The sequence below is a fragment of the Mastigoproctus giganteus genome, chromosome 13 (assembly GCF_048544385.1).
Source record: "Mastigoproctus giganteus isolate SK-2022 chromosome 13, ASM4854438v1, whole genome shotgun sequence".
NCBI classification, from domain to species: Eukaryota; Metazoa; Arthropoda; class Arachnida; order Uropygi; family Thelyphonidae; genus Mastigoproctus; species Mastigoproctus giganteus.
In genome coordinates, this window is record NC_143587.1 from 21,722,741 (window position 1) to 21,747,289 (window position 24,549).

Here is a 24,549-nt window from a genome sequence, read left to right on the forward strand (position 1 = left end):
GAGGCTTATGTTCTGCAACTTGCAGCGGCTGGAGACTAGACACCTGCGAAGTGATCTGATTGATGTGTATAAAGCCTTGAATGGGTTGAGCACGCTGAATTCTGATGGGATTCTTCCACTTTCTCCGATTACGAACCTAAGGGGGCATAAATTCAAACTGAGGAAAGACAGCTGTTGAAGAGATGTGCGGAAATTTACCTTTAGCCAGCGGGTGGGTAATTGCCGGAACAAACTTCCATCTGTCGTTGTGGAAGTCGATAGGTTAAATAAATTTAAGGAGGAACTGGACAAACATTTAGAGGGAATGGTTGTGTGAAATGTTTTTTAAATTTATTTTATTTTATTTTTTTTTTTTGGCTGATGCCACGATTACTATTACTATTACAATATATGAAATAAAACTTTTGATAAGCAAAAGAAGAAAATAGCGCAGATTCCATGAACCTGTGCAATATTCGGATAACTCTAATTAGCCCCTTACATCAGGATGTCGGAATCCAAAATTTCCGTCGAGCCGGATTCGAATCAGCGACCTATGGATTTCTACTCATACAACTACAGTCCACCGCTCTGCCAACTGAGCTATCGACGGCTGTATACGAATGTCTTAGACATAGATATCTAAAGGATTATTTATTTTTATTTTCTTATTTTTTTATGGAACCCCAATCACGGAAGGTATTATAACCAATAATCGTTATTACCGTGCATGAGTTGAAAGTTAAGAAGATAAAAGAAGATTCTTATTAAAATTAAACTTGAATTTTAGTAGATTGTAATTCTCAGGTAATTCTCAAAAAACGGAAGTTGAAGGAATAAATGATTTGCACAGTAAAATGATGGTCACTTGTTGCAGCTAATGGTTCCTGTTTCCTGTTTCATAGTGCCCAGACGACAATGCGTGACAAATCAAGAGAACGTATCGGTTTTACTTCAGTCTGAAATATTTAGTATGAACGATATAAAGTTTTGTGCTCACGCCCACTACTTACTCTACTGAATAAAAGGTTAGTGACTGAGTTTAGGATAGAAGTCATTTGCGTCATTTCCGTTTCTCATTTTCGTTACCAGTTGGGCTTTTTTACTAGAAAATAGTGGGTATCGAATTGCTTAAATCTAATAGCGATGTCTCATAGTGTGCATTAACTCAATTAGCCACCGAGTATAAAATTTCAAAGTCCCAACTTGTGTTGAACTTTGTTTCTGTTTCATATGCCTAATGTGAGACTTAGGTTTTCTGCGCTAAACTTCGTGAGGAACATCTAAATCTTTTTATTGGGTGCATCCTGTAATGCTTCGTTCTAAGTTATTATCATATGGAGGGTTGTTACCTTTCCTTGACTGTATAATTCCGGTATTAAATAAAATGTTCTCGAAAAGGATTTATCCTTCTCTCTTTTCATCTTGAGCAGTGCCTCCATGTGTCATCTGAGGATTCCCCTACTATTCATCATATTCTTTAATGGCCTTGAAACAGCGCTCCAAGCTTTCTGTGCCAAATGATTGGTGTTCGCTTTAATATATGAAGAGTTAGTGTAACTGTTGTACTAATCCCTCATGGCTTTAGTCACCCGTCCTTTATTACAAAGAACCTCTATCTTAACGCTTGAAATAATGAAATAATTTCGCAATTTGCGATCGAAGCATGCAAAATCAATAGAAAAAAGATCACTTGCGGATATATAAATAAATAAATTAAATGTAAACAAATATCAGTGAATTTGAATGTGGCAATAAGACATACTTTTGCCACAATGAAATATCAAACAACTGTGAAGCACTGACTATCGTTAAAATATTAATGCATCGGCCGGGAATCGAACCCGGGCCACCCGCGTGGCAGGCGAGTATTCTACCACTGAACCACCGATGCTGCTTGGGTAAGTATTTTTATATACATCTTTAACTGGAGATGAAATATATTTTATAGGCCACTGCATATTCCTTTACACCTCATTATCCCCGAATAATAGTGATAGTGGCTCCATCTTGCGTGCATATTCGCATTTCCCCTTATAAAACTACTACTGATTAATATAGTTATCGATATCCTTAGACCTCTTGCTGTCTGACAGAGGGTTTTACAATCCTTCTTTTTTCCCACTCTTAACTACCCAACCCTTCGACAGTTGCTAAACCCATCACTCCTTTCTATTCCCAGTAGCAGGATGGGCTTCATGTTCCAGAGGGTTTCTACTCTCACCCGTTTCCAACACGCGCACCTTTTCTACACCCCCCTCTTTTTCTCTTCCCACTTTTGTCTATCTTCCCCTATTTATTTTCCAATAAAATTTTTATTTATTTTATTATTTTTTTGGAGGGGTTCTCCCTGGATGCCTAGACTAACACAGGGTTTGCTCCGCTAGAGCTATTTTCTCGTATGGTCGTGGTTGTTACTATGACTGACAGAGGTATGGCAGGTATGGTATGACAGAGGTACCATGTCCAAAAAATTTAGTTATGTAAATTAAAGTATATTACAATATACTTTAATTTAACATAACTAAATACAGTACAGCATAAATATACTTTGTTTTATTAATCTCTTATTAATATGAATACCCATCTGATGATGGTTCCAATTAATTAATAAACATTAATAAAAATGATGACCGCAAATATCTTTAAACTAACTTTTTCCTTCTTGCTTTGATAACACTAGTCAACACGATTTTTACTCCAAGAACTTAAATGCTGTTTTTAACCAATTTTTATGCATAGATTTCGAAAATCACCATGATAGTTTCATATCACGTCACAGTTATTAAATATAGATGGCGTTACGTTTTACCCCAATTTCGCATAATCTAGCCAGTAATGTATGACATACTGATTTATTTTAAGAGATATCACCTAATTCTCTTAATTTTAGCAATCGATTCTGGCCTCGATTTTCTTGTGGTAAACATAATCCGACTTCTACCTATGGTTCTTAGGTTCAAATTCCGATGCAACAAGTTACAATTTGAAGAAAGCACACTTAGCGTTTTTGGTGAGGATTTTTGTAGGAAGTGCCAAGGTTTTCCAAGTATTAACTGATCGTGACTTGTTCTCAGGGCTGTAAATCTATCCTCCAAACATAAACAGCCCCTCGAGGGTATGAGGGTGTGGCCCGCAGCCCTTGCGGAAACGTTTTCGAAATATTTTGCTGTTGAGGACAGTATGGGATTTTGGAAAGACATTATTGGACTTCTGAAAGAACAAGGTGTCGTGCATAAGTCAGATGAATGGAGTTTATTCATAGGTGCCTCAAAATTAAGTTTAAAAGCAGTTTTGATTCATAATGGCAAGGAATTTCTATCAGTTCCTGTGTTTAATTCAGTTGGACTTAAAGAAAGTCATGAAAGCATATCTAAGGTTCTACATGCTATAAAATACCACAATTATGGTTGGAACATATGCAGTGATCTTAAGGTTATTAGTCTGTAGGGGGTTTCACAAAATATTGTTTTTTGTGTTTGTGGCACAGCCGTGCGACAGAAGAACATTGTGTTGTGCAACATTGGGACAAGCGGGACGAGTTCATACCAGGACATAGTGTTTTGTGGAAGGAGTCACCAGTGGTTCCCCACATCTGCACCGTATGTACTGGATTATGGGGACTTACCTTAAACCATTTAATACTACCACTGTAAAATTTGCACAAATTAATGCCCAAAGAGCTACAGCAGTTGCAGTGCAGTTGAGGAAAAAGGCGGATGAGGAGAACCTAGATATCCTCTTTCTCCAAGAGCAATATTCGCACAGTAAAGCAGTCTTATAAGCAGACTTATAAGATCGTTCAAGTGGACGGGGAGACCCCATGGGCGGCTATTCTGGTCAGGAACCCTGGTCTCACTGTCACCAAAATACCACATTACTGCCTTTCCTGGGCAGCCTGTGTTCCAATCATCACCTCTTTGGGGGAATTTTATGCAATTTTCCTTTCCTCTCGGCCGGGGGAAGACATTCTCCTGATTATTAGATACTTATAAAGCAACTCGCTGGAATTTCCAAATGCGGAAATAATCGTTGCCGCAGACGTAAATTGCAGGTCGCCAGCGTGGTTCAGTGGAATTCAAGATAGACGAGGCACAAACAACGGACAAAGACTGGAAGAATATCTCTCAAACAGTTGTTTCTCAATTCTCAACCAACCAAATAACCTACCGACCTTCTCTAGTACAATGTGGGAAGCCACAATTGATATCACCCTAGCCACACAAGATCCGTTGCACGAAACCTTTCATCCTGGACAGTAAGAGAAAGCTGGACCACCTGGGACCACCTTGTAATATCTTTCCAACTACATCGATCAGTAAGCCGACAACTAATTATAAGGCAAACTCTCCATAGGTTTGCAATTGACAAGGAAAACTGGCAGCAATTTAAGGATTTACTGATCATGGGCGCTGCTCTCTCAGCACAGTTGGACGGACCAGCACCAAAAGGCGATTGTAAGCTTAGTCACTGAAACCTCAAATAACTCTATTAAAAGGAAGAAACCTTCTCTTGGAGCCGTACCCTGGTGGTGCCCACAGCTGCAACAACTGCGATGGGGGATTTACACCCGATGGAAAAATTTTCAACGCGCAAGACGGACATGGCCAGAAGCGGAAGTAGAGTATCTCAAGCAGCAGTACTGAACGGCAAGAAATGACCACACAGCCCTGATTAAACAAAGGAAGAAGAGCTCCTGGCCGCACCTAGTCTCTACAGTTGGAAATTCTGCTCCATGGGCAGTGGTTTACAGAGTGATCACAAACTCCCCAGGGTAGAAGTCATCCCAACCACCAAGACGCCACAAGGCACATATACAAAGACATGGTCCGAATCTAAAAATAACATCCTTGACGCCATGTTCCTTCAACACACGCCACCAAACACCCCAGAGCAAATACTACTATGTGAGGAAAACAACACATACACCACAACCCAAGTGGAAGACCGCTTCATCAACGAAGAACTAGACACCGCTGCAGCAAAAAATGAGATCTTAAACCTCTTCAACCATTGCCTTGAAGCAGGCCATTTCCCAGCAGTATGGAGATCTGCAAAATTAAAACTTATTCTCAAGAATCCGACAAAACCCCAAGACCTGGTGAGGGGAATGAAGGGATCCTCTTACTGAGAGAGGCTTAAGTTCTGCAACTTGCAGCGGTTGGAGACTAGACACCTGCGAAGTGATCTGATTGAGGTGTATAAAGCCTTGAATGGGTTGAGCACGCTGAATTCTGATGGGATTCTTCCACTTGCTCAGATTATGAACTTAAGGGGGCACAAATTCAAATTGAGGAAAGACAGCTGTAGAATAGATGTGCGGAAATTTACCTTTAGCCAGCGGGTGGGTAATTGCCGGAACAAACTTCCATCTGTCGTTGTGGAAGTTGATAGGTTAAATAAATTTAAGGAGGAACTGGCAAACATTTAGAGGGAATGGTTGTGTGAATTTTTTTTTAATTAATTAATTTTTTTTTTTTTGGCTGATGCCACGATTACTATTACAATATATGAAATAAAACTTTTGATAAGCACAAGAAGAAAATAGCGCAGATTCTATGAACCTGTGCAATATTCGGATAACCCTAATTAGCCCCTTACATCAGGATGTCGCAATCCAAAAATTCCGTCGAGCCGGATTCGAACCAGCGACCTATGGATTTCTACTATACAACTACAGTCCACCGCTCTGCCAACTGAGCTATCGACGGCTATATAAGAATGTCTTAGAATAGATATCAAAGGATTATTTATTTTGATTTTCTTATTTTTTTATGGAACCCCAATCACGGAAGTTATTATAACCAATAATCGTTATTACCGTGCATGAGTTGAAAGTTAAGAAGATAAAAGAAGATTCTTATTAAAATTAAACTTGAATTTTTGTAGATTGTAATTCTCAGGAAATACGTGTGCAAATAGGTTATTCAAAAAACGGAAGTTGAAGGAATAAATGAGTTGCACAGTAAAATAATGGTCACTTGTTGCAGCTAATGGTTCCTGTTTCCTGTTTCATAGTGCCCAGACGACAATGCGTGACAAATCAAGCGAACGTATCGGTTTTACTTCAGTCTGAAATATTTAGTATGAACGATGTAACGTTTTATGCTCACGCCCGCTACTTACTCTACTGAATCAAGTTTAGTGACTGAGTTTAGGATGAGAAGTCATTTGCATCATTTCCTTTTCCCATTTTCGTTACCAGTTGGGCTTTTTTACTAGAAAATAGTGTTTATCGAATTGCTTAAATCTAATAGCGATGTCTCATAGTGTGCATTAACTCAATTAGCCACCGAGTATAAAATTTCAAAGTCCCAACTTGTGTTGAACTTTGTTTCTGTTTCCTAAGCCCAATGTGAGACTTAGGTTTTCTGCACTAAACTTCGTGAGGAACATCTAAATCTTTTTATTGGGTGCATCCTGTAATGCTTCGTTCTAAGTTATTATCATATGGAGGGTTGTTACCTTTCCTTGACTGTATAATTCCGGTATTAAATAAAATGTTCTCGAAGAGGATTAATCCTTTTCTCTTTTCATCTTGAGCAGTGCTTCCATGTGCTCATCTGAGGACTCCCCTACTATTCATCATATTCTTTAATGGCCTTGAAACAGCGCTCCAAGCTTTCTCTGCCAAATGATTGGTGTTCGCTTTAATATATGAAGAGTTAGTGTAACTGTTGTACTAATCCCTCATGGCCTTAGTCACCCGTCCTTTATTACAAAGAACCTCTATCTTAACACTTGAAATAATGAAATAATTTCGCAATTTGCAATCGAAGCAAGCAAAATCTATAGAAAAAAGATCACTTGCGGATATATAAATAAATAAACGAAATGTAAACAAATCTCAGTGAATTTGAACGTGGCAATAAGACATACTCTTGCCACAATGAAGTATCAAACAACTGTGAAGTACTGACTATCGCTAAAATATTAATGCATCAGCCGGGAATCGAACCCGGGCCACCCGCATGGCAGGCCAGTATTCTACCACTGAACCACCGATGCTGCTTGAGGAAGTATTTTTATATAATATCTGTAACTGGAGCTGAAATATGTTTTATAGGTCACCACACATTCCTTTACACCACAGTTGCCTGAATAATATGATGATAATGGCTCCATCTTGCGTGCATCTTTCACATTTACCCTTTATGAAACTGCTTACTGATTAATATAATTATCCATATCCTTGGACAACTTAATGTCTGACAGAAGGCATTTGCATCACAAATCTCTATTAATTTTTATTATTAATCTGTAAGAGCACTCCACCTATTTCCCACCAATGTTTACTGCCACGATTCATGAAATATCATATCATAGGCGATATAAATATGTATAATACTCAAAGATTATGAAATCAAAGAGATGTCGATCATGTACATATTACAATAGATCTGGTTTTTCACAGACAAGTTAAGATTAAACTTTAAGAGTATCATTTAATACGCATGCCAAAGAGGGAGACAGCTATGCATTTTCACTCAGTTACCGTATTTATCCAGATACCACACGCACAATGAGAATATTGTTTTCTGAATTTAGATGTAAATACAATCTGGCTTTGTAATAGGAACCGTTATCGTGCAGAAATATCAGAGTCCACATAAATGACAGAGCGTAAGTATTAAGTTGTCCAAAATATCAATGTATTTTAATTTAATATAAATTAATACAGCAGAAATATACTTTGTTTATTAATCCCTTATTAAGAATAGAGAAGCCCACGCTGGCTTTAGGTTTAAAAGTTAACCAAACCCCTTTGGATTCAGCATTGTCCTTGGTACTACAGTTATTATAATATAATGAATTTACATTATAGCAATATAATTTATATTTACAGAATATAAATTATATTTTAAATTATTAAATTAAAAATTATATTTATAGTTACTATATGACTATAATTAACTGAAGTTCATAAGAATTCATAAAGCATAGGACTCATGAACCAATATCGTAAATCTCTGAAAGCATAAAATGATTTCAGTCATAACGTGCAGTGCATTTGTTATTACAATCATTCGTTTTATTAACAGGATACTGAAGAAAAAATGATTTCAGTATAACAGCCGAGTATACAAAATCATTTTCAGCTTTCATTATTAACCCTAATTAGGATAGGAAGCTTAGGATATTTCACTTTCCACTTATTAACAAAATGAGGAACTTAAATATTACTGTGCTTGTCAAAGAAAACACTTACCTCGTTTTTTTGCTCTGTGCTTATGAATGATATCTAGTATCTGAAAAAATATGACTGAACAAAAAATTACACTTTTAATATTACTTCAAGAAGACGATACCAGCGTATTAGAATTTGCATAGTATATAGAGGGCGCTCTGACGTAATATCATTTTCCTTCAGTTCATTTTAATATACATATATTTTATTACAACTAAACAAACTACAGTATTTCAGAAAGTAATATTTGGTCACAAGCATTATTTTATTAGTATAATTTTAGCGTATAAGTATTATTTTATTAATGTAATTTTAGCGAATTGTTATCAATTTATTAGTGTAATCTTAGCGCATAAGTTTACCTATACATATATAAACTTCAAATATAGAGGGCGTTCTAACAATCTTTCGTTGTTTTTCCAATTTATCATAAAACTAAAATATTTTATTAATATTACAATCTGAGCAAGAAATTTTCACTATTTTATCAGATTAATTTAAAAAATAATAATAAAATAGAAGCAATGGAAATGTTTTTTTTTTAATTATTATTTACAATATATGAAATAAAAATTTTCATCAGCACAAGAAATTAGAGTTTTGAACATTAAAGTCACCAAGTAAAATTGCCTCGCTATTAGGAAAGTTGGACTGGAGAAAGTAAAGTTTCAAAGAGAGGAAGTCAAAGAGTTCCAAGTGATTAGAGTTGGGAGAACGATGGAGGCAACAGATGATTTTGACAGAATGAAGTAGAGGGATTTTAAACCAGAGAAGATCGAAAAGGGGAAGATTCAAAATTACTAAGTCTCTGACAGGGAGTATCAGAACGGGCATATGAACAAGTACCCCTTTTGAAGCAAAGGAACTATGCAACAAATAATTCGGACAACTGAGATTAGCAGTGGTTGAATCAACCGATAACTGAAATTTTGTAACAAAAACTACATGGGGTTTAGTAGACTGTAAGTTGAAGTGGACATCGTTCAGATTGGAAGTGAGACCATGTGTATTTGTGAAATGAATGAATGAGGAAGTGTTTGGTAGATTTAGATCTTTTCGCAGATACGTTTTCCCTATGATTTTGACATTGTGTATTCAGTAGTAAGAAAAGGTAGAGAGGAGTACATGGTGTAGGTGTATGAAGTAACTAAGTAATTTTTGGACATGGTGTACACATCGTAAGAATATACCCAGCTCCTTGACATAACGTGGTCTCGACAATGCTCCCATATACACAATACTCGTACTCCCTCTATTCACTATCTGGCAGAGTAGAGGCAGCGAAATTATACACTAGCTAATCCAGAAGCCTTCTAGAGAGTTACCAAAAAAAAAAAAAAAAAACAAACAAAAACTATTTTATCAGCCCACCTGAATAATTAAGTTCATATGCCGTGCTGTGTGTCTCATTTCTATTAATTGCTTGTGTTCTATGGTCGATTTGTTTGTTTGCTGGCCTAAAACCCCCAGTTTCTGGGGTGGAGACCTTACTGTCAACGCCTGAGACTGGCTAACTCTGCCACGGAGTGAAGATTAGATCACGTCGTGATGTTCATCATAACCTCAAAAGACATCAATCGTACTGCATGATGGAAGAGATGGTGAAGGGTTTACCGGAGCTTTGCTCTGGAGACTAAACATTGGTTCCACAACTTCAAGCCTCCAATAAGAAAAGTGGTGGTATTCTCACATTGATCTTTACAGTACTATGCCCAAGTGGAAAGCTAATTCACTGAATACTTCATTTTCCATCAGGGCCAGACTAAGGTATTCCAGCACCCTAGGCAGAAAAATTATTTCGGCGCCCGTTTCCGCCCAGCCCCTTATCTTAGGAATCTGCATAAGGGCAGCGATCCAGAGCTAAAATCGTCGCCCTAAGAGCTCCTTGGCGATGTGTTTTCTGTAGTTCTTGAAGTTTTTTATATGGAAAGAAAATCCCCATGGTACAACAGACCAGGCATTTAGATATTATTTTAGATACTAACCTGTCCTTTATGCCTCACTCAAATTACACGATGAATAGGGTTAAAAATTTTAGTGCAATTGTAATTAGAGCATCTATAATCTCCTAAAATTCAATGCCCACAGTGAATTTTGTGGAGATAGACTAATTATCTGGGTGCCACCGTGCGTCAGGAATACACATACATCTTGAACCATGCATTAGAAGCCATTTTATCTATGTTGTCTTAATGGAGGTCATTGTAGTGTCTGCCATGGAGTGTCTTCTTGCCCATTTTTTTAGCTTCATTAGTTGAACCAGGAACCAGGTTTTTTTTTAGCTCAGAAAGCCTTCAATGTTTGAAGGCTTTCTGCGCTAAAATTTTATTAACATTGTATTAACATTTTAGTAGCATTGGATTATTGCAAAAACGAGATTGGTACTACCAATCTCGTTTTTGCAATAATCTTAATTTTTCTAAGTACGAAAAAATTATTTAATAAATTTTTTAATAAATAATTGCACTAAATGCCTGGGTCGTTTAGTGCAATTATTTATTTGGAATACCTTTTAATCGATCCAACTACGTATCTGAACACATTTTGTTAAGTTCAGCGATTGGAGAACAAAGACGGGAGAGATGAGTCGGTCAAGTACAGCTGGAATATTTCCAATGCCATCCTGCATGCTGGGTGCTGGATATATCCAAAGATGTTCCTTTAGCTGAATGTAGGTGTTGAAGTGTACGATACAGATGTGGACATCACTCATCGTATTCACGTAATAAGTGTGGTTGTTCATGAAATTTTCAACATGAATGAATTCCATTCAAATGAAGTAAGACAATGATCCTTTTCTTCATTGCTCAGAGCGCAGCCTTTGGTTAAAATGGTAAATTAAATTTTTAACGTTCTCATTTTTAATTCCATATAATAGTTATGTCTCCATTTATTTATAAAATCTCCAAGTTCAATTTATCTGTCGCCTCATGGCCTTTATATGACACTTTTTACACAGCTTAAAATTGCATTTAATGTCCATCTACTTATTTATTTTGTTTGTTTGCATTGGATATACCAAATGCCAAAATATGATTTAGAATCCGATGAAGAAAATTATGATTTTTCCCTTTATTTTGTAAATTAGAAAATTCTGTTCCTACTGGTGGTCACATGACTTTGTCGATCTGACAACATTCATCGTTACATTGTGTTTTACAAAAAGGAATTGTAATGCTGTTTATTTTTAATGGGTATCGCTACTGCAAACAGCAGTTTCTACGATTATTTTCCTTTTATCGGTAGACAATATCATTGCATGATCTGCCAACCGAGTGAAATAGGATTTGTAATCATTCCACAATAACTCAGTTCCTCTAATTTCGGCCTTCTGTATTAATTGGTGGCAAAAAGAAAGTTCTTACGTTTCGCATCTTGTTTAACATTTTCTTCATGACTGTGCAGGTAACAAATAAGAAACAGTACACACACACACACAAAAATTAACACCATCTATTGGCTTGATAGACAAATAGGCAGGGTTACATCAAATACTGAGATGGCAAAAAAGATAGCCTGACAACACCAAATTATCTTCAAACTATATCACTTAACGTAAAATAAATCTTCAAAATAATTCACTCCAATCCTAACCACAAATTTCGTAGTGACAGAACAGGGGTCCTTAAATCTTAAGTTATCCAGGTTCAATATTTCCAACACCAGTTGTTGCTCCTCTGATATCCAAGAAGATTGTATTTTTCGACAACAATTTTCTTCTGTATGGGGCATCTTAACTCTTGGCAAGGAAACCGGTTATTAGACAAGGAAAACTTCCAGCAGCTGCAAGGTTTTGCACACTTAACTTTTTCAAGGAGAATCTTAATTTCAGCAACCCTCTGTACATAGTCTCCTAATAATCTACGTACATGAAGCATTGAGCGGCCTCATACCGTAGAAAATCGTGGTACCTCCAAGGAATATCCTTCTGTCGCAATGCTTCATTTTTACCCGAATTGCAATGGATTTTTTCAAGACGACAACGCAACTATCCACCGTGAAAAAATTGTATCTCAATAGGTCGAGGAACATTCCCAAAATTTCCAACACCTATCCTGGCTATATGAAGCCAGCTGGGAATGTCTGGGATATATTGGAAAGGGCAGTTCGCCTTCGCAGTTCTCCACTGACTGGACCACAATACAACAGCCAACAAATATGCTGATGGAAGAATGGCAAAATCTGAATCTAGACTCCTTCAGACAGTAAGGCTTTCGTTTCGATAATACCCTCCAGAGGGTGGCGGAGGGGACTGACTGGTCTCGATTGGTTGGTTGTTGTATGGTTTTAAGCGCATCAGAAACTTAGGCCATATTGCTCCGTCTGTAAATTGCGTGTTCTGTTGTCAAACCACTAGCTTTGGAAGAATAAAGAAAAAGATTAAAACTTTCACTGGATCCAGAACAAAATTATAAATGAAATATCCTGTGGTACTTGCACATACTGCTTGACTTTCTGATTGATTGTCAGTAGAGATGGATGAATGGCTAGCCATGCTTATTTCGATTTCATTGTCTACTGGACCAGAACTCCTCTACATTTTAGAAAATGTTCTCACGAATGGATAAAAACAGAATGAATTTTTCCACTTTCTGGTAACTATGCGTAAATATTAACGTGCCAGAGATGTACATTAATATCATCACTAGATGGCAGCACCATGGTTGACAAAAGACTGTAGGTCTTGTAGTAGGGTTTTAGGAGCATCAGCGACTAAGGCCATATTGCTCCGTATATACTGTCTGTAAATTGCGTGTGTTCTATGGTCGATTTTATGTTTGCTGGATGAAAAACTGTGCTACATTCGCCTGAGACCGACTAACTCAGCCACTTTGTGAAAAAGGCCAATAAAAATTCCTCATGTTATCGAACGGACCCGAATTCGGGTCTTTTCCACCAGGTGTGGGGGAGGAAGGCGATCCTACCAACTGTGCTACCCACAGTTATAGTACCCACAATTATAGTCAATAAACTGTGAAAATTTAATTTAAGAAGAAATCGGTAAGAAGAATAGAAAAATCTATTCTTTTTTTACTTATAATTCCGTTTGTAAAAAACTGGGGACACTTGGAGAATGATTACAACCTGGGTGCATTGCCCCAGCCGCAATGATACGAGTGAAGATTCGTTATATGAGGATATTTCTCCTGGTGGTATGGATTAAAATTACTGGTCGAACGTCTTAAATACGCGCACGTGTGTGTGTGTGTGTGTGTGTGTCAAAGCAAAGAGAATAACAAAAAACAGCTTATTACCTAATTTTATGCGCTGAATGATGTAAACAGAAGTTAAAATATACGCATTTAACGAGACATCAATCAGCTGCTGATTATTTAGATGTCATGTAGTCGTACAATACTTTTGAATGCGAGAGTAGTTTACTTCTGTTGACAGGTAAATGGCAGCGAACTGGAAATCCGAATTGATAGCTCCATATCTGAAAACATATGACGTAAAACATCTCTCATTTCGACACAGTTTCTTTCCTCTTTGAATACGTTACATTTTAACTGGTGTAATCCCTTCCAACTATTAAAGCATTTTTCATCACAGTTGAGCCAGTGTGATACACTAATATCATACTCTGTGATACGCTGATATCATTGATGTCAGTGTGATATCATCATAGTTGAGTCAGTGTGATATAGCAATTTTTGATTGGGTTGGAATGGTTGGTTAAGAATATGTGCCAAAGAATATGTAACTAAAACCAATAGGGGGTCCGTATATCAAGTAATCTCTGGTCGGATTTTTTGTTTCTAATCTTAATCTTGACGTCATTTAATCTTAAATTCAATGAAATCATAAACTAATTCAACTAATCTTCGGATTACATTGTATTGGCATAATACTGCATAATATTAATCTAATTTACTGCAAAGTATTGCATAATATTAATCTAATTTTATATTTGGGTTTTATTATTATTGGCTAATATTATTTCAATTTCATCTTAAACTAATTGATGTAATCTTGGGATTAGATTATATACTTGAATTTTAGGAAAGCTTTTGATACTTTTGCTCATGGAAGACTACTGTACGAATTGGAGCAGTATGGCATTAAGGGCGAACTGCTGCTTTGGATAAAGGGATGGTTGAGTGGAAGAAGACAGAGTGGTAATCAATGGACACTGCTCTTCATGGACTAATGTTATTAGTGTAGTCCCCCATAGTTCGGTGTTGGGCCCATTGTTTACTGTGTTTATTAATGATATTGATGAAGGTATATCAGGTTTAATGTCTGCAGACAATACGAAGGTAGGCAGGATTGTTAATGACACTAATGACAGTACGCTACTGCAACAGGATCTAGAAAAATTGACCAGATGGGAAACTGAAGTTTAACATTGACAAATGTAAAGTAACCACAGAGTAACATACCAATTGTGAGGTACTACACTCAAGACAGTGGAGAATGAATAAGACCTGGGGGGTATTTGTGCAGTCGGATATGAGGTTTTCTGAGCAGTGCAGATAGGCTGCAAAAGTAGCACTTTGTGTCTTGTCAATGATGTACAGAATTTTTTCTAGCAGGGATAAGGAGGTGATTATCCTCTTGTATAAGAAGACAATGGTCAGGCTAAGGCTACACCTTGAGTACTGTATACAGGTCTGGAGGCCTCATTTTAGGAAGGATGCAGAGCTGCTGGAAAAAGTGCAGAGAAGGGCAACGAGATTGGTGAATGGAACAAAGGGTTGCTCTTACGAAGAAAGGCTTAAGGTCAGCAATGTGCAGTGTCTGGTGCCTAGTCTGCAGAGGTCCCTCAATCAGACACCCTCTGAGAGGATCTGATTGAGGTGTATAAGGCCTTGAATGGTTTGAGCAAACTCAATGCTGATGGAATTCTTCCTCTTGCCCAAATTAATCGCCTGAGGGGACATAAATTCAAATTGAGGAAAGACAGATGTAAAATATATGTGAGGAAATTTGCTTTTAACCAGCGAGTGGTTGATTGCTGGAATAAATTTCCATCTGTCGTTGTGGAAGTTGGTTTAAATAAATTCAAGGCCCACAGACAAACGTTTGGAGTGAATGGGTGAAATGGAAAGTTTTTTTTTTTTTTGGCTGATGCAATACAGTATAAGCTTGCTTTCTTGCATCATATGCTTTTACTAATGCTAATTTCTTCTTAATTTAATTGTTTTAATCTTGGAATTAGTATTGACTAATATTAATCTAATTTCATCTTAGTATAATCTAATTTAATATTAGATTAGATTAATTTTAGTCTAATCTAATATTAATCCAATTTCTAATCTAATATTAATCCAATTCCTAATCTAATATTAATCTAATTCATAATATCCTGAGATTAGATTAGTATTAACTAATCTAATCATTAATCTAATCAATTTAATCCAATTTCATCTTAATTTAATTCATCTAATCTTGGAATTAGATTAGTATTAGCTAATATTAATCTAATTTAAATCTTACGTAATCTGATCATTAATCATTAAGTAATCCCAACCATATATAATCTCATCTGTTATTATAAAAAATTTCGTTATTTAAAATTTTGGAAAGACTGATCATACCTTGTTCTCTTTTCTGTCTCTTGTTTTCCACTTTTCTTCGTGCTACCATCTCGCGACCGGCATAAGCATTTGTTGATGATATCTTCTGGAACAAAAGAAGTAAGCAAGCTTACCTCATTAAAGAAAATTATACTCCTTTAAAAAGAGGCTAAAGTTCTCTTTATTATTAATAATACATCTCTATTTAATTAGCATGATGGGTTGAAAGATGATTTTCGAGATTGAAATTGCCCTTGCCAAGGCTAATTGTGGTATCTCGGATAAGTACTGGTAATCACAGATTCTTATTCAACTCTTATCGCTCTGTCTTGTTGTTATAACCGAAGAGTGAACATCTTCTTTAACAAATCTCGGGGATTCCATATATTTTTTAAACAAGCAGAGAGAAAGCTCATAGTTTACATGTCCAAAATGCTAATGCTAATTCAGATGAAATTTTAATAATTCTTTTAATAAAACTTATTCATTTTTATCAGCTCCATGTTAGTGGCGAAACTACCATACTTACCTCAAGGCAGTATTCCCAATATTTTCTGAAGGAAGGAGGCTAACGTACTGTTCAAATCCATATTTTGTTTATCGTAAGGAGAAAGAAATATTGTCCTTTTAGTCGCTCTCTGGAACAGCCACTGCTACCAGAACAGGACAGCGCACGAATCCAACGCCCCCCCCCCCCGTTCATGAATCTTGCAAGGAGGGACAGAATTCGTAGTTTCGCTACTGCTCCATGTCAAGATGACATAAACTGAAATGCATTTTACGATCTATCTATTATAAGAAGGAAAAATTTTCAATAAGTGGAAAGAAAAGAAAACATACATTGATCCCGAGAAGGTTCTAGATGCCGACGCACAGCAGGTGCCCGGGTGCCATGATCAAAATGCCAGTGCTATGTTGCCTGCTCATTGCAAGATGATGAAAGAATTGTCTTAGACAGTCTTTCTAATAATCCATATTTATCCTATACCCCACTTTCCCAAATACCATTAGAAATAGCAATAGGGGTTGCTAAAAGTAGAATTGATCTGGATCGCTATTTTACCACTGTATTAACCTGTCCTATGTGAACATGAGTATGTAAATAAAATTAGAAGAAAAGATATCAAAGAACGATGGTTTCGTGGTAGAATACTCGTCTCTCGCGAGGGGTACACGGGCTCAATTTCTGGGTGATCCGGTTTCCTCTTATTTCATAATAATATTTTATGGTAAAAGCGTTGCCATACAAAAATTGGACCATCCATCGTTGTCAGTTCATTTTTGCGGAATGATGGGATTGTGTTGGAATAATTTTTCATATTATTCGGTGAATGATTATTGTCTTCTCAATAATTAATGTTATTAAATTATTAAAACTGTCCAAAACTGTCACATAGCGTCTATAAGAAAATATTGCATATTTACGTACCTCTTCTAATTTCATATTGATCTTCAGTATAATTTCGCGTAGGTTCTAAAAAAGCTTCCATAATATGAATTTCTGACTTTTTTGAAACTGGTGCCCAGTTTTTACCCCACCACTCATTGCGAGTGTTGGTAGATGGCTCTCTGTCTTCTAACTTCTCTACCAATTCTGGATTTCCCAACGTTCAGTTCTTTCTCCCACTCTTTTTCTTCTGTATATTAATGACCTCCTTCCACTGACCGGAAATCCCATCCATAGTTCTGCTGATGATAGCACATTGCATTTCACCTTCTAGTTTGAGAAACCTAGCCCTGAACAAACAGCTTCAACTTTATGAAGTTAGACTCATCTCTAACAGGGTCTTTCCACTCTCTGTCTCATTGACGTTCTGTTCCTGCTGCATTCTACAGATACTTCCATGGGCACTGTTCTTCTGAATTGGTTTCTATAATTCCCGCCGCTCTCTCTTCCAAAGCAGTCCGAACACGTGCCGCGACCAGCCAACGTCCTTTTACTGTCTAACTTCAAACTCACAGAACCAACTTTTCATCTTCCTCATTTATTCATTCAACTTCCGTTTTCTGGAACAACCTTCCTTCATACGTATGTCCTGAATATTACAATCTACAGAAGTTCAAGTCTAATGTCAACAAGTATCTTCTTTCATCTTTTCAACCTTCAATCCATGCTCCGTACTAACTACTGGTTCTAACCCTTTTGTGTTCGGAATTCTTCATAAATAAAAGGAAATTTTTCTTTAATTTTACATAAAAAATTAACATTTCATAATTAATTTAACTCTGAAATGAACTTAATCTTTGTTGAAAATTTAAATGTTTTTAAATATTTTATTTTCATTTATTTATTTTAATTTAAAATTGCATTACTTCGTCGTCTACAACACAAGATAATTATTCCTAAAGAAATAATGAGCTGACTTCGAATTTTAACAAGCAATTTTAAAAATAAAAAAAAAATCCGTTAGTTTTTTCAGGACATTTCAAGGTTTTATAGTTAAATCTGAGAACCCTAATTACTTATTGAGCGGGCCAATTTAAATCAGTGACGCTCATTTATTTCAAAATGCTTTTGTTTTCACTTTCTGTCATGGGATCTTAATGTGGACAGCCTCTACTGCCATCTAGCGGTTGAAACCATACGGACAGGTGCAATATTTCTTGTTGTGACGTCAGAGATGCTGCTTGCGGGTGGTCGATATAGTCCAGCATGTGTTCATTTGGCTGATGCTGGTAGCTCTTTGGCTTTTCTGCTCACAATGTTCCCGCTTTTGTATTTTGCTAAATTTTCTTTCCAGCTCCCATTTATTCTGTTTGATTAATTACGTCCTCCCTGTTAGTTTGGAGCTCATTTTGCCCCTGCATTTTGGATAACCAGGACACGCATAGTTGTAATAGTGCTTCGAAGCTACGCTAGCATCGCATGGAAACGGGGAGTACCGACATTTCTCAGAATAACGATTGATTTGGCGAGAAAATGATGTGTCGAACGTTATGGATGATTGAGGACCACGGAAGGATTTAGTGTATTTGGTTAAGAGATGCAGGTAAGACTGTTTTAATATTTTAAGGCTGTTGAAAAGGTATGGGTGAATAAGGCAGAGGGTTTCTTGACGTACGCGGAAGCGATCGTCTGTCTGTGTGTGTGTTCAGTGGTTGACATTTTCACAAAACCGCATCTGAGAGCATCTTTTTTCCCGGCATGCGTAGGTGGTAATACTAGTACGCATTGCTGCAATCATAACTGATAACTTATCAAAATTATCTGTCAGCTATACTCTGTGGAATCATTAACGAGAAGTATTATAGTGGGTTACTGCCGATAATGTCTTGTTTGTTCAATTTCGCTGGCGAATTGGTAATTGGGTTCATCTCTCTTGCTTCGAAGTTATGTAATAAATTTCGGGGTCTTTCCTCCCTCTTCCTCCCTTGTGTATGTGTGTATTTTATTAAGGGACGTCTTTTCATTAGAGGGAATGAAAGTTATCATACACAGAAGTCATATTTGTTATTTAGAGATTAAAACTGCTTTGCATATATGTCCAATGTTTATTAAGATTAATTCAGTTCTTTAAGTCGAACCTTAAGTTGAGTTTATATATTTTTAAAACTATGTGGATTCGCAGGCTCACATATTTATTCTATAAATTATTTATATCTTTGAACAACATTTTGATTAAGGATCTGGGTTAAGTTGGGACACAGGGTGAGTCCTATAAAATATCTTTCGAGATTTGAAACCTTGAAGTTCTCAAGGCAATTATTGGGAAGTTTAAATTTTGAAATATAGCCGTTAATAGTGTGAATAATTATATAGTGTGCGTATTCCATGATTTGATTTCTAGATGAGCTCCATGCACGTTTATACCCAGACTGGCTAACTCGGCCACGATGTGAGAAAAGTTTCTGTCGATTATTTTGTTGCCTTTTTTGTACCAGTTCGTTTATTTGCCTTAATAATAGTCATCCGCCACCTAGTGATGCAAATTCTAACTATGAAATCATGCATAAATTACCTCAGATATCTAGAGCGAATCTCCAACAAATAGTTTGAGTGATATGTCTTGAAACCCGGAAGTTATTTTATAATCTGTATAACTTCAAGAAAACAAAGTGGCTGTAACATCTTAAATACGAATGAAATACATGCATTAAAAATAAATATTAAAAGCAGTTAACATCGTGTTAATTAATAAAAACACAATGCATCTGCATAAAATAGTGTCATGATACTATCGGAATAAGAGATCAAGTTCAAATCGTTAAGGCAAATATTAAAAACTGGTGGTCCTAACGAAGGACGTCGTGGAACACCAGCAGTAAACTAAATTGTACAAGTTGCAAAACTAATATAAATAACTTGTTAGAAGAGAAAATATATAATGGAACAGTCAGTTAAAGGAGAAAGGATATTGTAAAAATTGAGTTTTATCTTTTACTAAATTATGAAAAACTGCATCAAGCTCACTGGTTGTATAGATATAATGTTGTATAGAGAGGAGATACAAAAATATTTAACACATCAAATATATAAAGCATTTTAAAAATACTATTTAAATGAAAAATATGACAATAACTTTTACATATCCCTTTGAATGACTCTTGGGAATTTGGATCAAATGTGCAAATTTGAAATTAGAAGGATAACTCAATCAGAAAGAAATAATAAAGGTTCAACTGAAGATTTCATTCAATGTTTCTAGAATAAAGGTGGAATTTTATTAGGTTTGTTATAATATCATTTGTTATTTTATTTCAGCATTTGTTGTAACGCGTGATATTTTTTAATTCCTTGAGAGCTCAATTTAAATCGGCCCGTTGTAATCAACGTGTATTTTATGTAGCCAACCAATAGAATAGTTGGCTGCATAAAATTAACTGAATCAAAAATAAGATTTATTTAGTCAAAATTCTTTGAAAAAAAAAGTTGAATTGTAGCGTGTGGAGTGGATACTGTTATGTTTTAATTACCTGAACTTTCCGAGTTATATTTGGTATTCCTTCTGTTAAATCTTTCTAAATTAGATAAACTCCTGACGGAAGTTGAACTAATTTTAGTTGGATCGGATATGATTTTTATTTCTGTATATTAAAAGTGATTAAACAATACATTCACTGGCCAAAACATTATAAATCTTTATTCATTACCTAGTAGGGCCACCTTTATTCATTACCTAGTTGCCCATATTACAGACCGTACAAGTCGTGGCATGAATTCCTCTAGTTATCTGAGGGAGTCTAGCTCCAGATTCAACCATTCTTCCATCAGGATGTATATCATTTGCTATACTGTGGTTAGTAGAGAACTACAAAGCCTAACTGCCCTTTCCAACGTATCCCAGACGTTCTCAATTGGATTCAAATCCAATTGGAGACTTAGGCGCCTGGGGTAGAAGTTAGAAATGTTGAGAATGTTCGTCAAACCAATCAGATACAATTTTTTTACGATGGACAGTTGCGTTGTTGTCTTGAAAGCATCCATCGCAATCGGGGTAAAATTGAAGCATTGCAGGGTGAAGTTGAGCCGATACGACAAAAAGATTTGCATTGGAGATAACACGATCTACTGCAGTATAAGTGGATCCAGTGCGTATTAGCAAACATACCCCATACCATTATACCACCTACAGCTACTTGAGTGTTGGACACACACACACAAGACAGCCTGGATGCATCACACCAGACTGGCATTGGTACAAAAAAGTGTAAATCGAGACTCATCAAGAATGGCTGGCGTTGTCAGCCATTCCAGTTAAATCTTTCGATGTATTTTGTCTTCCACTCATTGTATACTTTTGAGATTTGCTTTCGGCACATCAGTGATTTCCTTTGTTTTCTCAATCGTGACTTCCACAAAACTTGCTCAAACAAAAACACCTTCCTGAAAATCGGAAATATCACCTGTCTTCCCCATGACTGGATCGGCCAAAGAAGCCTAAGGAAAGCGCACAGTGATTATTTGATACCAGAGATCTTGTCATCATACCACATGACAACTTATATTTGCATATCGTACGTTTAATTATCTGTTGACGTCAATTGCAAAATGTTTCTAATTTTTTGGCCAGTAACTGTAATAATAATGTTTGAGAATCAGTACACTATAAGGAAAATAATTCGCAGGAGAGTAAATAAACATAACATGCTCTGAAATTGTGCTCTACACCGGTCTGTAACCTGTTTCATCGCATCCAGGGTGATCTACCATCACTACATAAATAGATCCAGCTGGTGGCACGCACGAATCTATAGCAATGTTTCATCATGGAAACTCATGAGGAAGTTTCGTGTTAAATGGAAAGTTCACAAGCTATTTTATTAATGATTCAGGCATTAATATTTTTTTTCACCTTGTATTAAGCAGAGAATATTTCAATTTGAAATTTTAATCTCGTCTCAAAAGTAATTTAAAATGTTTCCAGAATTAATGACCTTTTCATTTAGCTTTTGATATTTTGGTCTGTTTGGCAAGGGTTATTGACCTCAAATACTTGTACGGAGGACAAAGCTGCAATTATCATTACTGAAGCATCCCTAAAATTTCTACATTTTAATATTTTCGAAACAATTTGCTCTTTCCCGCAGGGGTATCACTGAGAAAATTGCAGGAAATCAAGGCACACTGTCTTTACAAAAGTTAGTGGACACTCTTCTGATTGCAGGAAAAATATTGGTAATAGGCTAGCTGGAAGTCGGAAAGAAGGCTCAGGAATTAAACATTCCGAAATTGACAATTGGCAAAGTGCCAAATAAATCGAAGTCCAAAGGATGACACTAGTGGGCCAACGTGCTGTTATTTTTTTTCAATAAATTTGTTCGTAAGTATAAGTACTCGTGACTTTTTTGTAGCTCAGTGTACTATATTTGAACAAATATAAGAAATAATATACAAATTAAAATTGTAAGAATATTTAAAAAACATATCCAAATAAAATATTTACTGTCACTACATGATTTGTTTGTGTTGAGGTAGTGACTTTTCGCTTCATTTGATGTTGACTATATAAGTATGGCGGAAACGGAACTCGATACGTATTTCGCATTCAATGCGTGTGATTGGTTATCAAGTCGCGTTCGTAAGTCTATTCACTACAAGAAAAATGTCGATGCATTTCTGTATCACGCAGTAGCAGTAACTCGTATCACGCTATTGGAGATCATTTCATATTTTCTAAACACTGATAACCAGTATCCCATTTTCAGACAAACCAATGAATAAAGATGGCGAATTGTAGTCTTATTTTAAATGAAACATCATGTCTATCGTATATTCTCAACTACCCAATTTGAAAAGGAGAAAGAAATCGAAAATATATACATTAGTACTTTTTATTCTTTCGTGATCGCTCTCCTGCCATTGATGATGACAAAGATAATCATTGTACGTTCAGATTACGTTCACTGGAATTACTCCGGTTTATTGGCTTTTTTTTTTTTTTCTTTTTTTTTTTTTTTTTTTTTGGTCAAGTGAATCACCCGTGCTTGGGGCAACGTTTTTCCCATTTAGGAGGATTGAATGAGGGATATAATTTGGTGTGCCAAGTTGTCATTCTCATTAATCTTTTTGAGAAAAGAAAGTGATGCGGTGGATTAGAGAGCAAAACATAAAGAAAGAGCTAGGGTAACAATCAGGGCTTATGGATATAAATATATATATATATATATATATTTTTTTTTTATGTGGAAATGTTTAAATTGGGACAGTTATTATAACTAAAGTAGATATTATAACCGGAGTAGTTATGGAGTGTAATCGTGACATTAAGGGCGGATTAAGGAGATCTCGATCACAAACATTTCTTAATTTTAAACAAGCTTCGACCGCATTAAACTTCTCATCGGGCACAGCGCATGTACACCAGGTAGCGCGCGTGCATTTTTCTTTTTTGTAGGCTACAGAGGGGTAAATTTTTAGGCGCATCAGCAACTTAAATTGTACTGCGCGCCGTATATATTATTTCTGTAAATTGCGTGTGTTCGATGGCGGTGTCTGTTTACTGGATGAAAAACCCACGTTTTCTGGAGATAAAAGTCGTGCTACCGTCTCCTGAGACCAACTAACTCAGCGACGTTGTCAAAAAGACCCATAAAACTTCCCTTTTCCACTTGGTGTGGGAGGACGGTTCTTATATGCACTATGCTACAGCGAGGGCTTGAAAATAGAACTGTTGCCTAATGAACAAACACCACATTTCACAATCACGTTGTATTAAGAGAAAAGTTGTTGTAGTAGGGTTTCAGGAGCATCAGCGATTAAGGCAATATTGCTTCGAGTATATTGTTTATATTACAGCCTTAGCTTAACGTCTGTTCCAGGAAAATAATGGAATCATTGGTTAAAGAAGTAATGCAGGACCATTTGGACAGGCATGCAATTATACTGCAATCACAGCATGGATTTGTCAAGGGGCGGTCTTGTCCAAGCAATCCGATGAGTTACTATGATGCAGTGACCAAGGAGCTGCATGCAAAAAATAATTTAGACATCATATACCGGTACTTGGATTTCAAGAAGGCTTTTGATACTGATGCAAAACTGGAGCTGTTGTTGTTATTTGGTTTTTAGGAGCATTAGCAACTAAGGCCATATTGCTCCGGGGATATGCGCTGGTCATTCCCTGACCTTTCCGCATCCTCCGTATTTGGTGGATCACGGGCTCGAACCCCGGTCTAATCAAGAAGTGTGTGCTACGCACTGCTGCTCCTGCCCACCTGGCTACGGAGGCACCAAAACTGGAGTAAATTGGCATTAAGGGAAAGTTACTGCTATGGATAAAGTGATGGTTAAGTGAAAAAAAGACAGAGAGTGGTTATCAGTGGGCAATACTCTCCATGGACTAATGTTATTAGTGAAGTCCCCAAGGTTCAGTGAGGGGTCCATTGTAATTTTCAATATTTATAAATAATATTGACCAGGCA

At 36.4% G+C, this 24,549-nt stretch overlaps 1 protein-coding gene and 4 non-coding genes across 7 annotated transcripts in view; 1 reads left to right on the top strand and 4 right to left on the bottom strand.

Moving 5' to 3' along the window:
- Positions 1–24,549, top strand: part of LOC150075848 (mitogen-activated protein kinase kinase kinase 13-A-like) — a 276,690-nt gene that overhangs the window by 34,085 nt on the left and 218,056 nt on the right. For 2 of the 3 annotated variants that reach the window (XM_090387412.1, XM_090387407.1), the window contains exon 1: positions 18,320–18,677. The exons of the other annotated variant lie outside the window; for it this stretch is intronic. The gene's annotated coding sequence lies outside the window, so the exon portion shown is untranslated. Of the gene's footprint in view, positions 1–18,319; positions 18,678–24,549 lie in introns of those variants that run through there. 3 annotated transcript variants of the gene reach the window in all.
- Positions 506–592, bottom strand: TRNAY-GUA (transfer RNA tyrosine (anticodon GUA)). The gene is given in 2 exon segments: positions 506–541; positions 556–592. It is a non-coding gene; the product is annotated as a tRNA-Tyr (tRNA).
- TRNAG-GCC (transfer RNA glycine (anticodon GCC)) lies at positions 1,803–1,873 on the bottom strand. Its single transcript has one exon. It is a non-coding gene; the product is annotated as a tRNA-Gly (tRNA).
- Positions 5,605–5,690, bottom strand: TRNAY-GUA (transfer RNA tyrosine (anticodon GUA)). The gene is given in 2 exon segments: positions 5,605–5,640; positions 5,654–5,690. It is a non-coding gene; the product is annotated as a tRNA-Tyr (tRNA).
- TRNAG-GCC (transfer RNA glycine (anticodon GCC)) lies at positions 6,917–6,987 on the bottom strand. The gene has a single exon. It is a non-coding gene; the product is annotated as a tRNA-Gly (tRNA).